A 10000-nucleotide genomic window follows, 5' to 3' on the forward strand; every position below is an offset into this window, starting at 1 on the left:
GCACAGGCGGTGCCAAGCGGCCCCTAAGTTTGCCCTTATGGAAGCTCCGGAGGAGGAGTGCGGGCGTGTGTCACACTTAGCCCGGAGAGGAGCACCTTCCCCGGGCACAGGCGGTGCCAAGCGGCCCCTAAGTTTGCCCAAATGGAAGCTCCGGAGGAGGAGTGCGGGCGTGTGTCACACTTGGCCCGAATAGGAGCACCTTCCCCGGGCACAGGCGGTGCCAAGCGGCCCCTAAGTTTACCCTCATGGAAACTCCGGAGGAGGAGGGCGGGCGTGTGTCACACTTGGCCCGAATATGAGGACCTTCCCCGGGCACAGGCCGTGCCAAGCGGCCCCTAAGTCTACCCTTATGGAAGCTCCGGAGGAGGAGTGCATGCTGCCTGACAGTGAAGCCGAATAGGAGCACCTTCCCCGGGCACAGACGGTGCCAAGCGGCCCCTAAGTTTGCCCTTATGGAAGCTCCGGAGGAGGAGTGCATGCTGTGTGACAGTGAAGCCGAATAGGAGCACCTTCCCCGGGCACAGACGGTGCCAAGCGGCCCCTAAGTCTACCCTTATGGAAGCTCCGGAGGAGGAGTGCGGGCGTGTGTCACACTTGGCCCGAATATGAGCACCTTCCCCGGGCACAGGCGGTGCCAAGCGGCCCCTAAGTTTGCCCAAATGGAAGCTCCGGAGGAGGAGTGCGGGCGTGTGTCACACTTGGCCCGAATATGAGCACCTTCCCCGGGCACAGGCGGTGCCAAGCGGCCCCTAAGTTTGCCCAAATGGAAGCTCCGGAGGAGGAGTGCGGGCGTGTGTCACACTTGGCCCGAATATGAGCACCTTCCCCGGGCACAGACGGTGCCAAGCGGCCCCTAAGTTTGCCCAAATGGAAGCTCCGGAGGAGGAGTGCATGCTGCCTGACAGTGAAGCCGACTATGAGCACCTTCCCCGGGCACAGGCGGTGCCAAGCGGCCCCTAAGTCTACCCTCATGGAAGCTCCGGAGGAGGAGTGCGGGCGTGTGTCACACTTGGCCCGAATATGAGCACCTTCCCCGGGCACAGACGGTGCCAAGCGGCCCCTAAGTTTGCCCAAATGGAAGCTCCGGAGGAGGAGTGCACGCTGTGTGACAGTGAAGCCGAATATGAGCACCTTCCCCGGGCACAGGCGGTGCCAAGCGGCCCCTAAGTTTGCCCTTATGGAAGCTCCGGAGGAGGAGTGCATGCTGTGTGACAGTGAAGCCGAATATGAGCACCTTCCCCGGGCACAGGCGGTGCCAAGCGGCCCCTAAGTTTGCCCAAATGGAAGCTCCGGAGGAGGAGTGCGGGCGTGTGTCACACTTGGCCCGAATAGGAGCACCTTCCCCGGGCACGGGCGGTGCCAAGCGGCCCCTAAGTTTGCCCAAATGGAAGCTCCGGAGGAGGAGTGCATGCTGCCTGACAGTGAAGCCGAATATGAGCACCTTCCCCGGGCACAGGCGGTGCCAAGCGGCCCCTAAGTCTACCCTAATGGAAGCTCCGGAGGAGGAGGGCGGGCGTGTGTCACACTTGGCCCGAATAGGAGCACCTTCCCCGGGCACAGGCGGTGCAAAGCGGCCCCTAAGTCGGTAAAGGTTGAAATAAGTAAATAAATACAAAAAGGACGAGGGGGGAAAAAAAAAGGCAAAAACGTATAAAATTCCCCCATTCATTTCAATGGGCTCGGCCGAATTGGGCTTGCGGGACCGCCGAGGGCACGCCGGAGGGCGGTTGAGTCGGTAAAAGTTGAAATAAATGAATAAATACAAAAAGGACGAGGGGGGGGAAAAAAAAGGCAAAAACGTATAAAATTCCCCCATTCATTTCAATGGGCTCGGCCGAATTGGGCTTGCGGGACCGCCGAGGGCACGCCGGAGGGCGGTTGAGTCGGTAAAAGTTGAAATAAATGAATAAATACAAAAAGAACGAGGGGGGGGGGAAAAAAGGCAAAAACGTATAAAATTCCCCCATTCATTTCAATGGGCTCGGCCGAATTGGGCTTGCGGGACCGCCGAGGGCACGCCGGAGGGCGGTTGAGTCGGTAAAAGTTGAAATAAATGAATAAATACAAAAAGAACGAGGGGGGGAAAAAAGGCAAAAACGTATAAAATCCCCCCATTCATTTCAATGGGCTCGGCCGAATTGGGCTTGCGGGACCGCCGAGGGCACGCCGGAGGGCGGTTGAGTCGGTAAAAGTTGAAATAAATGAATAAATACAAAAAGAACGAGGGGGGGAAAAAAAAGGCAAAAACGTATAAAATTCCCCCATTCATTTCAATGGGTTCGGCCGAATTGGGCTTGCGGGACCGCCGGGGGCACGCCGGAGGGCGGTTGAGTCGGTAAAAGTTGAAATAAATGAATAAATACAAAAAGAACGAGGGGGGGAAAAAAGGCAAAAACGTATAAAATCCCCCCATTCATTTCAATGGGCTCGGCCGAATTGGGCTTGCGGGACCGCCGAGGGCACGCCGGAGGGCGGTTGAGTCGGTAAAAGTTGAAATAAATGAATAAATACAAAAAGAACGAGGGGGGGGGGAAAAAAGGCAAAAACGTATAAAATTCCCCCATTCATTTCAATGGGCTCGGCCGAATTGGGCTTGCGGGACCGCCGAGGGCACGCCGGAGGGCGGTTGAGTCGGTAAAAGTTGAAATAAATGAATAAATACAAAAAGAACGAGGGGGGGAAAAAAGGCAAAAACGTATAAAATCCCCCCATTCATTTCAATGGGCTCGGCCGAATTGGGCTTGCGGGACCGCCGAGGGCACGCCGGAGGGCGGTTGAGTCGGTAAAAGTTGAAATAAATGAATAAATACAAAAAGAACGAGGGGGGGAAAAAAAAGGCAAAAACGTATAAAATTCCCCCATTCATTTCAATGGGTTCGGCCGAATTGGGCTTGCGGGACCGCCGGGGGCACGCCGGAGGGCGGTTGAGTCGGTAAAAGTTGAAATAAATGAATAAATACAAAAAGAACGAGGGGGGGAAAAAAAAGGCAAAAACGTATAAAATTCCCCCATTCATTTCAATGGGTTCGGCCGAATTGGGCTTGCGGGACCGCCGGGGGCACGCCGGAGGGCGGTTGAGTCGGTAAAAGTTGAAATAAATGAATAAATACAAAAAGAACGAGGGGGGGAAAAAAGGCAAAAACGTATAAAATCCCCCCATTCATTTCAATGGGCTCGGCCGAATTGGGCTTGCGGGACCGCCGAGGGCACGCCGGAGGGCGGTTGAGTCGGTAAAAGTTGAAATAAATGAATAAATACAAAAAGAACGAGGGGGGAAAAAAAGGCAAAAACGTATAAAATTCCCCCATTCATTTCAATGGGCTCGGCCGAATTGGGCTTGCGGGACCGCCGAGGGCACGCCGGAGGGCGGTTGAGTCGGTAAAAGTTGAAATAAATGAATAAACACAAAAAGAACGAGGGGGGGAAAAAAAAGGCAAAAACGTATAAAATTCCCCCATTCATTTCAATGGGTTCGGCCGAATTGGGCTTGCGGGACCGCCGGGGGCACGCCGGAGGGCGGTTGAGTCGGTAAAAGTTGAAATAAATGAATAAATACAAAAAGAACGAGGGGGGGAAAAAAGGCAAAAACGTATAAAATCCCCCCATTCATTTCAATGGGCTCGGCCGAATTGGGCTTGCGGGACCGCCGAGGGCACGCCGGAGGGCGGTTGAGTCGGTAAAAGTTGAAATAAATGAATAAATACAAAAAGAACGAGGGGGGGGGGAAAAAAGGCAAAAACGTATAAAATTCCCCCATTCATTTCAATGGGCTCGGCCGAATTGGGCTTGCGGGACCGCCGAGGGCACGCCGGAGGGCGGTTGAGTCGGTAAAAGTTGAAATAAATGAATAAATACAAAAAGAACGAGGGGGGGAAAAAAGGCAAAAACGTATAAAATCCCCCCATTCATTTCAATGGGCTCGGCCGAATTGGGCTTGCGGGACCGCCGAGGGCACGCCGGAGGGCGGTTGAGTCGGTAAAAGTTGAAATAAATGAATAAATACAAAAAGAACGAGGGGGGGAAAAAAAAGGCAAAAACGTATAAAATTCCCCCATTCATTTCAATGGGTTCGGCCGAATTGGGCTTGCGGGACCGCCGGGGGCACGCCGGAGGGCGGTTGAGTCGGTAAAAGTTGAAATAAATGAATAAATACAAAAAGAACGAGGGGGGGAAAAAAAAGGCAAAAACGTATAAAATTCCCCCATTCATTTCAATGGGTTCGGCCGAATTGGGCTTGCGGGACCGCCGGGGGCACGCCGGAGGGCGGTTGAGTCGGTAAAAGTTGAAATAAATGAATAAATACAAAAAGAACGAGGGGGGGAAAAAAGGCAAAAACGTATAAAATCCCCCCATTCATTTCAATGGGCTCGGCCGAATTGGGCTTGCGGGACCGCCGAGGGCACGCCGGAGGGCGGTTGAGTCGGTAAAAGTTGAAATAAATGAATAAATACAAAAAGAACGAGGGGGGAAAAAAAGGCAAAAACGTATAAAATTCCCCCATTCATTTCAATGGGCTCGGCCGAATTGGGCTTGCGGGACCGCCGAGGGCACGCCGGAGGGCGGTTGAGTCGGTAAAAGTTGAAATAAATGAATAAATACAAAAAGAACGAGGGGGGGAAAAAAAAGGCAAAAACGTATAAAATTCCCCCATTCATTTCAATGGGCTCGGCCGAATTGGGCTTGCGGGACCGCCGAGGGCACGCCGGAGGGCGGTTGAGTCGGTAAAAGTTGAAATAAATGAATAAATACAAAAAGAACGAGGGGGGGGGAAAAAAGGCAAAAACGTATAAAATTCCCCCATTCATTTCAATGGGCTCGGCCGAATTGGGCTTGCGGGACCGCCGAGGGCACGCCGGAGGGCGGTTGAGTCGGTAAAAGTTGAAATAAATGAATAAATACAAAAAGAACGAGGGGGGGAAAAAAAAGGCAAAAACGTATAAAATTCCCCCATTCATTTCAATGGGCTCGGCTAAAATGGGCCTGCAGTACTGCCGAGAGGCCGCCGGAGGACGCCCTAGTAGGCAAACGTTGATCCCCACACACGAGGGGTCAGTTAGGCGACCAGGGGTAGCGTTTAGGCGACCAGGGGTAGCGTTTAGGTGACCAGGGGAAGCGTTTAGGCGACCAGGGGTAGCGTTTAGGTGACCAGGGGTAGCGTTTAGGCGACCAGGGGTAGCGTTTAGGCGACCAGGGGTAGCGTTTAGGCGACCAGGGGTAGCTTTTAGGCGACCAGGGGTAGCTTTTAGGCGACCAGGGGTAGCGTTTAGGCGACCAGGGGCGTTGCAGTTCCGCCGAAATTGCATTAGGGGCGCTGCAGTAGGCAAACGTTCTTCCCCCCTAGTCAGAGGGTCATTTGCCTACTTCCCAGGTTTACCCGGGTTTTCCAAAACACCTGGGGCACATTTTCAGGGATCACGTTTTTAGAAACAAAAATATTCATAATTTCTTCTAAGTCCCCTTTCCAGCGGGGAACTTTGAAACATTGTATCCGACCACTGAAGGCTGTTGGCGGGCACGGCGCGGCAAACAGCCCGCACTCAGGCATGGAGCTCCGGGGAAAGTTGCCTAATTTCTTCTAAGTCCCCTTTCCAGCGGGGAACTTTGAAACATTGTATCCGACCGTGGAAGGCTGTTGGCGGGCACGGCGCGGCTCATAGCCGGCCCTCAGGCACGGAGCTCCGGGTGAATTTTCACAAATTTCTTCTAAGTCCCCTTTCCAGCGGGGAACTTTGAAACATTGTATCCGACCGTGGAAGGCTGTTGGCGGGCACGGCGCGGCTCATAGCCGGCCCTCGGGCACGGAGCTCCGGGTGAATTTTACAAATTTCTTCTAAGTCCCCTTTCCAGCGGGGAACTTTGAAACATTGTATCCGACCGTGGAAGGCTGTTGGCGGGCACGGCGCGGCTCATAGCCGGCCCTCGGGCACGGAGCTCCGGGTGAATTTTTACAAATTTCTTCTAAGTCCCCTTTCCAGCGGGGAACTTTGAAACATTGTATCCGACCGTGGAAGGCTGTTGGCGGGCACGGCGCGGCTCATAGCCGGCCCTCGGGCACGGAGCTCCGGGTGAATTTTCACAAATTTCTTCTAAGTCCCCTTTCCAGCGGGGAACTTTGAAACATTGTATCCGACCGTGGAAGGCTGTTGGCGGGCACGGCGCGGCTCATAGCCGGCCCTCAGGCACGGAGCTCCGGGTGAATTTTCACAAATTTCTTCTAAGTCCCCTTTCCAGCGGGGAACTTTGAAACATTGTATCCGACCAAAGGAAGGCTGTTGGCGGGCGCGGCGCGGCTCATAGCCGGCCCTCGGGCACGGAGCTCCGGGTGAATTTTACTCAATTCTTCTAAGTCCCCTTTCCAGCGGGGAACTTTCAAACATTGTATCCGACCACTGAAGGCTGTTGGCGGGCGCGGCGCGGCTCATAGCCGGCCCTCAGGCACGGAGCTCCGGGTGAATTTTCACAAATTTCTTCTAAGTCCCCTTTCCAGCGGGGAACTTTGAAACATTGTATCCGACCGTGGAAGGCTGTTGGCGGGCACGGCGCGGCTCATAGCCGGCCCTCGGGCACGGAGCTCCGGGTGAATTTTCACAAATTTCTTCTAAGTCCCCTTTCCAGCGGGGAACTTTGAAACATTGTATCCGACCGTGGAAGGCTGTTGGCGGGCACGGCGCGGCTCATAGCCGGCCCTCGGGCACGGAGCTCCGGGTGAATTTTTACAAATTTCTTCTAAGTCCCCTTTCCAGCGGGGAACTTTGAAACATTGTATCCGACCGTGGAAGGCTGTTGGCGGGCACGGCGCGGCTCATAGCCGGCCCTCGGGCACGGAGCTCCGGGTGAATTTTCACAAATTTCTTCTAAGTCCCCTTTCCAGCGGGGAACTTTGAAACATTGTATCCGACCGTGGAAGGCTGTTGGCGGGCACGGCGCGGCTCATAGCCGGCCCTCGGGCACGGAGCTCCGGATGAATTTTTACAAATTTCTTCTAAGTCCCCTTTCCAGCGGGGAACTTTGAAACATTGTATCCGACCGTGGAAGGCTGTTGGCGGGCACGGCGCGGCTCATAGCCGGCCCTCGGGCACGGAGCTCCGGGTGAATTTTCACAAATTTCTTCTAAGTCCCCTTTCCAGCGGGGAACTTTGAAACATTGTATCCGACCGTGGAAGGCTGTTGGCGGGCGCGGCGCGGCTCATAGCCGGCCCTCGGGCACGGAGCTCCGGGTGAATTTTTACAAATTTCTTCTAAGTCCCCTTTCCAGCGGGGAACTTTGAAACATTGTATCCGACCGTGGAAGGCTGTTGGCGGGCACGGCGGGGCTCATAGCCGGCCCTCGGGCACGGAGCTCCGGGTGAATTTTTACAAATTTCTTCTAAGTCCCCTTTCCAGCGGGGAACTTTGAAACATTGTATCCGACCGTGGAAGGCTGTTGGCGGGCACGGCGGGGCTCATAGCCGGCCCTCGGGCACGGAGCTCCGGGTGAATTTTACAAATTTCTTCTAAGTCCCCTTTCCAGCGGGGAACTTTGAAACATTGTATCCGACCAAAGGAAGGCTGTTGGCGGGCGCGGCGCGGCTCATAGCCGGCCCTCGGGCACGGAGCTCCGGGTGAATTTTACAAATTTCTTCTAAGTCCCCTTTCCAGCGGGGAACTTTGAAACATTGTATCCGACCGTGGAAGGCTGTTGGCGGACGCGGCGCGGCTCACAGCCCGCCCTCAGGCACGGAGCTCCGGGGGAATTTCCCCCTCATTTCTTCTAAGTCCCCTTTCCAGCGGGGAACTTTCAAACATTGTATCCGACCGTGGAAGGCTGTTGGCGGGCACGGCGCGGCTCATAGCCGGCCCTCAGGCACGGAGCTCCGGGTGAATTTGACAAATTCCTTCTAAGTCCCCTTTCCAGCGGGGAACTTTGAAACATTGTATCCGACCGTGGAAGGCTGTTGGCGGGCACGGCGCGGCTCATAGCCGGCCCTCAGGCACGGAGCTCCGGGTGAATTTGACAAATTCCTTCTAAGTCCCCTTTCCAGCGGGGAACTTTGAAACATTGTATCCGACCGTGGAAGGCTGTTGGCGGGCACGGCGCGGCTCATAGCCGGCCCTCAGGCACGGAGCTCCGGGTGAATTTTTACAAATTTCTTCTAAGTCCCCTTTCCAGCGGGGAACTTTGAAACATTGTATCCGACCACTGAAGGCTGTTGGCGGACGCGGCGCGGCTCACAGCCCGCCCTCAGGCACGGAGCTCCGGGGAAATTTGGCTCATTTCTTCTAAGTCCCCTTTCCAGCGGGGACCTTTCAAACATTGTATCCGACCACTGAAGGCTGTTGGCGGGCGCGGCGCGGCTCACAGCCCGCCCTCAGGCACGGAGCTCCGGGGAAATTTGCCTCATTTCTTCTAAGTCCCCTTTCCAGCGGGGAACTTTCAAACATTGTATCCGACCACTGAAGGCTGTTGGCGGGCGCGGCGCGGCTCACAGCCCGCCCTCAGGCACGGAGCTCCGGGGAAATTTGCCTCATTTCTTCTAAGTCCCCTTTCCAGCGGGGAACTTTCATACATTGTATCCGACCACTGAAGGCTGTTGGCGGACGCGGCGCGGCTCACAGCCCGCCCTCAGGCACGGAGCTCCGGGGGAATTTGCCCCCTCATTTCTTCTAAGTCCCCTTTAGGCGACCAGGGGTTGACAATTTAGGTGACCAGGGGTTGACAATTTAGGCGACCAGGGGTGACTTTTAGGCGACCAGGGGTGAGGTTTAGGCGACCAGGGGTGAGGTTTAGGCGACCAGGGGTAGCGTTTAGGCGACCAGGGGCGTTGCAGTTCCGCCGAATTGCATTAGGGGCGCTGCAGTAGGCAAACGTTTTTACCCCTAGTCAGAGGGTCATTTGCCTACTTCCCAGGTTTACCCGGGTTTTCCAAAACACCTGGGGCACATTTTTAGGAACCACGTTTTTAGAAACAAAAATTCTTCTATGTCCACCTCCGTGAAAGAAATTGCCCAATGGTTCCCGCGGAAGAGAGCTGCCAGGCGGACGCATACTGCAATAACGGCCGCCCTGGCGCTCTGGTGGATGTTATCCTCGAAATTTCTTCTATGTGCCCATTCCAGCGGGCAACTTGCGAACAATGGTGTCCGACCATGGAAGGCTGTTGGCGGACGCGGCGCGGCTCACAGCCCGCCCTCAGGCACGGAGCTCCGGGGGAATTTTCCCCTCATTTCTTCTAAGTCCCCATTCCAGCGGGGAGCTTGCAAACGTGGTATCCGACCACTGAAGGCTGTTGGCGGGCACGGCCCCACCAGCGCAACACGGCACTTCCTATGACTCGGGTCCGACGCAGGAGGAGCGGTCCTCCCGGCCCCGCCACACGGCACTTCCTATGACTCGGGTCCGACGCAGGAGGAGCGGTCCTCCCGGCCCCGCCACACGGCACTTCCTATGACTCGGGTCCGACGCAGGAGGAGCGGTCCTCCCGGCCCCGCCACACGGCACTTCCTATGACTCGGGTCCGACGCAGGAGGAGCGGTCCTCCCGGCCCCGCCACACGGCACTTCCCATGACTCGGGTCCGACGCAGGAGGAGCGGTCCTCCCGGCCCCACCACCGCCACACGGCACTTCCCATGACCCGGGTCCGACGCAGGAGGAGCGGTCCTCCCGGCCCCACCGCAACACACACAACCACTGACCGATTGGCAATCATGACCCGCCATCGGAGGGCCCCTGCCGGCCCCGGCCTCGCGCCGGGGTGTTCGGGTGGACGGTTCCTTCGGCCTGCGGGTCGACCTCTGAGCGTTGGCCGGCACCGCAGCACACACAACCACTGACCGATTGGCAATCATGACCCGCCATCGGAGGGCCCCTGCCGGCCCCGGCCTCGCGCCGGGGTGTTCGGGTGGACGGTTCCTTCGGCCTGCGGGTCGACCTCTGAGCGTTGGCCGGCACCGCAGCACACACATAACCACTGACCGATTGGCAATCATGACCCGCCATCGGAGGGCCCCTGCCGGCCCCGG

The sequence above is a fragment of the Idiotropiscis lumnitzeri genome, unplaced genomic scaffold (genome assembly GCF_059441095.1).
Source record: "Idiotropiscis lumnitzeri isolate Australia: NSW breed Sydney's pygmy pipehorse unplaced genomic scaffold, RoL_Ilum_1.0 HiC_scaffold_241, whole genome shotgun sequence".
Classification (NCBI taxonomy): Eukaryota; Metazoa; Chordata; class Actinopteri; order Syngnathiformes; family Syngnathidae; genus Idiotropiscis; species Idiotropiscis lumnitzeri.